Genomic DNA, 7,664 nt, shown 5'->3' on the forward strand with positions numbered 1-7,664 from the left:
CTTTTGTTTCTTCTGTTGAGTTGGTGCCTTAGGTTGTTTTGGTGGTTGAGGGGATGCTGGTTCCTTAGGTGTGCCTTAACACTTTCTCTTATTGTGCCCTTGTTCCCCACAATTACTGCACCTATTTATCACTCCTTTCTTTGACAACTTTGTGCCACAACTAGTGACCTCTCCTAAGGATGGCTTTCTTTTAGTTGTGTGTCTGTTGTGAATTTTTTTCAGTGGTGATGCAATGATAGGTTGGTAGGGTGATGTAGGCCATTGTTGAGGTCCATTTAGTGGCTCTAGTGGGAATTGGTAAGCTTTGAGGTAGGTATCTTTAGAGAAATAATGAGACACATAGTGTTCAGGCAGCTCATGTGCTTTCCATATTGCAGCTACTACATGGTTGCATGGAACACCACTGAGTTGCCAAGCATAGCAACTGCATGTTCTCTCTAACAAGCTCACAACATACCTTGTTTGTGTAGCTCCTTCTCTAACTCCATAAGAGAAGTGTCCATCCCAATATGCAGACCAACCTCTTGCATCAACCTTAGATTTTTCCAGCCTTAATTGAATCCTAACTTCCTTCTTTGAGATGAAGTCTTTCTTCTTGTGCAACCTCTCCATCAAACCTTCTCTAATGTCTTCCAGCATTGTTATTATAGGTTTGTGCCTTGAAGATAAGATGTATGCATTGAACACCTCATTCATGTTGTTATCAATGCTATCACACACTGAAGTTGTGGTCAAGAAGGCCCTGACCCATTTTTTTGTGTTCCTTTTCTTCAAATCTGCTGCAGCAGCCTTTGATATATCACCAAAAATCTCCATGTGTCTGTTGAAGTCAGCTTCTGTTGTGCTTTTAGCAACCTTCCAAAACCCTCTTCTATATTCTAAGCCACCACCAAAGACTTGTCTGAAATTGCAGTAAACATGTCTTGCACAACACCTTGTGTCTGCTTTTGGCCATATTTAGGACACAACATTTAACAAACCTTTTTGTTAGTCAGACATGATTGTGTAACCATGACCATCACTTGTCCCTAAATCATCTGCCAAAAGCTGTAAAAACCATCCCCAATTGTCTGTGGACTCCACCTCAACACATGCCCAAGAATTGGGAACATTTGGTTGTTCCCATCCCTTCCAACAGCTACAAGTAATTGCCCACCAAATGGACCTTTCAAAAAAAACCATCAATACCAAAGAATGGTCTGCAACCAGATGGAAACCCTCTTTTAAGTGCATCAAAACACACATATAATCTTTCAAACACACCTTGGGTTAGTTTAAACTTTATTGTGTTATTTCTGTTTGACTTCTACAAGAAATGTGATCAAAGAGGGCAATTTATTTGAATAAAATAGGGCAACTAGTTGATTGTCTTATTTAATAGTATCAAGGAAGACAAAAATATTTCCCCCTTTTTGATATTAACTAAGAAGACAATTATATTGTTTTGCCCTCTTTGTTATCACTTAATAAAACAATTTCAAATTTTCCCTATTTGATACCAACTAAGAAGACGATTTTTCAATTTCGCCCTCTTTGATATTAACCTAAAACAACAATTTAAAGTTTCGCCCTTTTTAATATTAACCTAAAACAACAATTTAAAGTTTTGCCCTCTTAAATACCTAAAACAACAATTTTAACTCTTTTGCCCTCTTTAATAATGAAGGAAAAAAAAAACAAAAAAGGATTAAAATGACACACTGTTCTATTCGATTCGATTTCCTGCAAACAACAAAGTGTTCTTTCGAAAAAAAAGTTCTACAAAATCTTCAATCTCACTAACATGTTCAACAAAATCTTCAATCTCCGGTGATTTTGGCAGAAATCTTCGATCATAATCTTCAATGGAACATTGAAAGGGACCAGTTCTCCCTATCAATTCATCTTCACTACAAGTTTTAGGGCTTGGACGTTTCTCGCCTTCGAATTCAATTTTTCAAGCCTTCGAATTGACGTTTCTCGCAGATTTTCTTAGCAATTTCCCAATTCGATCGCATCTTCAGGTAAATCATTCAATTTCGCTTTTTAAATTAGATGTATGGATGATTGTTTCAGCATTTTTGTCAATTAGGGTTGCTTAACTTTTTCCACAAAATCAGACGAATTTAATTAGGTCTAGTGATTTGATAATGATTTTTTTGAATTGAGTACCTTGATTAAGCAACTGAGATGTTACAACAATCTTCTACAAACATAGTGTAGAAGTTTTGTTCACCTTTCAGATGCCATAGGAAAGAAATCATAAATATTCATCTTCAAAGAGAAAATGTCTGAACCTCCCTAGACCCTGCCTTAGCTGGATTATACTAAGTGGTTGCTGTTCCAAGTTGCAATTCTCTCTTTCTAGCTACATACTTCTTGTAAAACAACTTTTTGACAAATTATGGCGATTGTGGTTGACCAGTGTGCTAAATCTCTCTACAAGCATAATCAATTTATCAAAGTATAGTTGGTAGAGCAGGCGAGCGGTGTTGTCGACGGTTTATAGGTATTCCGTGTTTAGTTTTGGGTTTGGATCGGTTTGTTTTACTCGCGTGACATAAATGAAAAAAGATGAGTAAGATTAATAGTAGGAAGCTTCTTTTTCTTCACTATACATATATTTAAAGACTCAATGACTTAGCACTCACAAGTTGCTGGCAGATCTTCATAAAATATTGTCCTATTTTTGGCTTTAACTCAGCTATTAAATTGCACTTATATGATTGTATCATTCTGTGCAGATGTTGTGTTAAAAGAAGTGTATACCATGCATAATAGGAAAGGTGAACCATACTTCATTTTGCTGCAACATAAAGCCTGCAAGTTAGTATTATTATGCAGCTGGAATTCTATCTGATCTGATTGTTAGAATGTTAGTGTGTGTTGATCATCACAGAAGGTCTTTTAGGTTCAATTTTAATGCAATTTCATCTTGTATGTGGCTAGATGCAAAGGAATGTAGAAAAAACCTCACAACAATTATTAATTACAGAACTTTCCAGTCCCGTGTAAGTTGAGTTGCCTAATAAGGACAATGCTGACAGTGGCAGGCGATGCGAAACAATAAAGGCGATATTAGCTAATTTTCATTTTAGCAACTTATAGAAATTTCTAGTTCAGATAGATATTTGTTTAAAGGAGTAATAAGATGATTATAATTTGTGTTAGATTCAATTTGATTAATCCATGTATAGCTTAGATCCAAGTTTCTTTTTATTCAGTTTGGTTCTTTAGAATCTGGAGAAATTCAAGATTATGGGGTGGACTGTTAACTTGTTTACTAGCTTATTGGCTTAACACATATTACTTACAAACTAGTGCTAATTATGCTCTATTTTAATAGGTTGATGAGCCATGATTCTCAATCAGAACCTAGATTTGTCATTAAAAGTTCTTTACAACTTCTACTTACGCCTGGTTTTTTATTTTCGTTGACCGAAGTTGTAAACAGAAGACAAGAATATGGATTAGGAGTTAGGACTAAGAGCAGCCCAATGGACCGCTTTGTAGCCCATACTTCTATAGGCTTGGGCCACTAAGTAGAAGCACAATAATAGTCACATGAACTAGAAAATGTCATATTACAGTAAGCCCGTAGACTAGTTTTACCATAGAACGATCCATTATGTGAGTTAGTGATTTACAACAATATCCTAGATATAGATTAACAAAATTAGCAAAAGATAATAAGATATGAGTTGTTACAAAAAGATATTAACAGAATAAACGTAACTAATTATCATAAACTAAGGAGATGTATCTTTATCCTTATCACTAAACATCCCTTATTCTTAGAATCAGGTAATACCAAAGCTCAAAGATTTATGTTCCCACCCCCTCTTGGTGATGAAAGTTGACGATGCGAAACAATAAAGGCGATATTAGCTAATTTTCATTTTAGCAACTTATAGAAATTTCTAGTTCAGATAGATATTTGTTTAAAGGAGATTGAGGTCATTATGACTTCACTTGGGCTTTGGTCAGGTAATGTCTCCAATTCCTGGACTCTATTCTAATAACAGTAGAATAGAAGTGATTTCGTTATTGGTTGGTTAGAAATCTTTAGCAACCCTGATGTAAAATCCTTGACTTTAATATTCCTTTTGGCTTTCAGTATTGCAACTCAAAGTACTGTTCTGGATTAGCTGTTAAATGCTACATGTGCTTCAGATTGCACAAAGAACTAATCTGAGCAATGTACACTTTTCAAGTTCAATATGTCTGTCCTTATTCATTTTAAATGGTAGTTATTAACTTATTATATAGTCTAACAAAAGTCTAATAGAGAAAATTTTCCAGCATTCGCAATATGTCTGTCCTTATTCATTTTAAATGCAAAACAATAAAATTACCTCATGTATACACCCATCTCTTTCTGCTATTTGTGAAAATAAGATAGGGCCTTCACAATAAAATTTTGGAATATGCTAGTGACTAGTAGAAGAAGTAATGATCAGATGCTAGTTTATGTGGCTCTTGATATGTCTGTTCCATTGTTGTGGCTTTTGTAGCTCTCTGGATTTATTTTAATTTGGTCGCTTTTCGTTTGTATAAGCATACTCACTTCAACTCTCATGGGTAGTGTATGTTTATTGTTGGGTGTTTTTGATCCTGAGATGTGTAAGATATGCTCAAGATTGTTATAAACCATTCGAGAAAAGATGGCCAATGATGCTTGTGAATGTGGTGCTTATACTTCTCTGATGTGTTGTCTTGCTAATTTTCTTTTAAAATATTTGTTTTATTAGATTATGAAGGAAGATGATAACCTATGGCAGAACCTGACGTTGTTGGAGGCAAGAGCTGGAGATTGTTAGATCCAATAAACTCATATTGTTTGTGGACAGATCTCAAGTAAACATTATGTGAATATGATTTTGTTAAAAATTTTGTAAATCAGTATAGTAGGCTACCATAGTTGTTGAGGATTTTGTTAAAATTTTAGTAAATCAGTATAGTAATATTTTTTCCCTTGGTGGTGTTATGTAGAATGTACAAGGTTTATCTCTCAACTTATATTAGATTGATCTTTGATGCATAATGGTTTTAGATAATGACTAGCAAGGCTTGACAAAGTAAAAAGAGGGCAATATCTTATTTTTGCCCCACTTGATAAAGTACAAAGAGGGCAATATCTTATTTTTGCCCTGTTTGTTGCATATCAAATAAGACAATTGTGTTTGTCTTCCTTGTTTTTGAGCAAAGAGGGCAAAAGTATTGCCCTTTCTGATGATCATAGAGGGCAACTTTATTTGCCTTGGTTGATGAAGCAAAGAGGACAAAATTTTTTGCCCTTTTTTTATTGGATCAAAGACGGCAAAAATATGAGTTTTGCCCTTGAAACCTAATACAACGGGGCTACAAGGGCAACGGAAGGGCAATTTTAAAATTGCCCTCGTAGCATACGAAGGCAAATTTTGTATCAAAGAGGGCAATTTTAATTGCCCTCCTTGAAGCTGTTTGTTGTAGTGCAACTCTTGTGCATATCTATGTAGTAGACCATACCGCTCCTCATACTCACCTAGTATAAGTGCTTGTGCCTTTCTTCTAGCCTTAAGAGCAAGCCACAATGAAGCTTTAATTCCTCTTTCAGCCCACGATGTATCTACTATCTCCTGACATTTCATGTAAGGGTTAATTTTGAACTTCTGATTGTATGTTTTAGCAATCCAAGTTGCCCTAATTTTCTTCACAGTGGCTAATCTTCCACAATTGTGTGTGGGAACCAGGGTCTTAACAACTAGGTGGCCTTTTTCCCTTTCAAGTGAACACCAAACATAAAAGGGACACTTCTGTGATTTGCACCTAGCCCTTACCTTCTTTGCATCATTTTTGCTAAAATATGTGTCTCTTCCAACAGTTAAACAATAGTTGGTTACTGCATCCCTAAACTCATTTGCATTCTCAAACTGTTGTCCCAAAAAGAAAGGGCATTCCTGCTACAGCAAACCAACTTTCTTAGTAGTTGGATGGTTGTTCTTCTTGTTTTTAGGGGCAGGGGTGGTAGAAGATAACCACAATCACCCTCATCCTCTGAATTAGGAGGGCTATCAAAGTCAGATGAGTCACCTTTATAGTCAGAGCCATGATCATCACTTATACCCTTCCTCTCAGCCACTCTGTCAAGTGACTGAAGTTCCTGATTGTATGCCATTTCTTTCTTTTTTTCAAATAAAATGATGTGCCTTGCCTCTTTCACTTCATCATCCTCATGGTCAGTTCCTTGATCATCATAGTCTATATCATTAGATTCAACAGACTCTAAGCTAAGTGATTGACTCATATTTGCATCATCCATCCTTTGCTCATTTTCATCAACATCTTCCAACACATGACAAGTTTCCACATAAGCATTCCAAACCACATCATTTTCATCCAAATCAATTAACTCACTATTATGTTTGTCACTTTCATCAACATTAATAACTTCAGTGGGAAGATCCTCATGCTCTGTGAAAAGATCAATCTACTACACTTCTCCAATAAACTTAAGAACATACCAAAAGTTGTACTATCATAGTCCAAGAATCTAACACCAAGCTTTAGTTCCTTAAATGGATCACAATAGTGTAACTTAATCACATTCTTATGTCCTAGAGAGTTGATCAGGGACCTAAGATAATTAACATCTAGATCAGGTGGTAAATCATCTGTAATCTTCACCTCACCCCCTTCATATGCCAAATCTGGTTTATGCACCCATCTTCCACCGTGATGGACCATAATGTACATACTTATTTCCATGTTTTCAGTCCACAAAACTACAAATTAACAAATGAAATGAACAAAATAAGTAATAAATTAACACAATATGAGATTTCCAATAAAGTCATTCCATTCAAATAGAAGTTAGATTACATATCAATTCACTTAGTCTTGGAAATGGATTCTTACAATTACAAAAGGAATCCATTTCCATCATCAACTGTAAGTTCAATTCATTCAGAATTCAACATTACCTACACTAAATCAGGGCTATCTATCACCAAAAAACAACAAAAAGCCCCATACTAGCAACCCAAACCCTTGCTACAACAACCAAATTACCCAAAAAAAACCTAAATGTACTACTTGCAAGCAGGAAACTTGAACCAATCACTCATAATCACCAAAAAAATCACCATCATAATCAGCCAACCAATCATACAAATTGTTGAACCCTAGTTTTGATGATGACAAAGAAACAAAGATGCAAACTAAGTAGTGAACTAATGAGTTATTTAAGTGTATGATTTTCTAAGGTATCATTGAAAGGAACAAAGAGAATACTAAGTCAAGAAAGAAAGTCAAGTAAGGATTTCGAAGGCTAAGTGAAGATGTTTCCCAAAAGTGATACTGGAGCAGCATTGGATCAAGAAGAATAAAAGCAAGGCGTTTTATTTTCTAGTTCCATTGTAAAAGGAACAAGGATGGTAAGGAACATTGGTAGTCTTATTTGAGAATGAGAGTTTGTTCCTTTGTAAGGAACAAACTAAATGGCACTATACGAATCTGTTAAAGGAACTTAACATGTAAAAGGAACTAGACTTAGGCCTGAAGCAGCATAACGGTTCGATTATGAAGTTGAGTAAGTCATGCCTAAATAACAGGAAACCGTTTTTATCTAAGTAAAAATCAATTTTAATAGAAAAACTTTTTAGAAAAGATTTTGTTTTTCGAAAAAGAAAAGAAAATAATTATTC

The sequence above is a fragment of the Beta vulgaris genome, chromosome 6, assembly GCF_026745355.1.
Source record: "Beta vulgaris subsp. vulgaris cultivar EL10 chromosome 6, EL10.2, whole genome shotgun sequence".
Classification (NCBI taxonomy): domain Eukaryota; kingdom Viridiplantae; phylum Streptophyta; class Magnoliopsida; order Caryophyllales; family Amaranthaceae; genus Beta; species Beta vulgaris.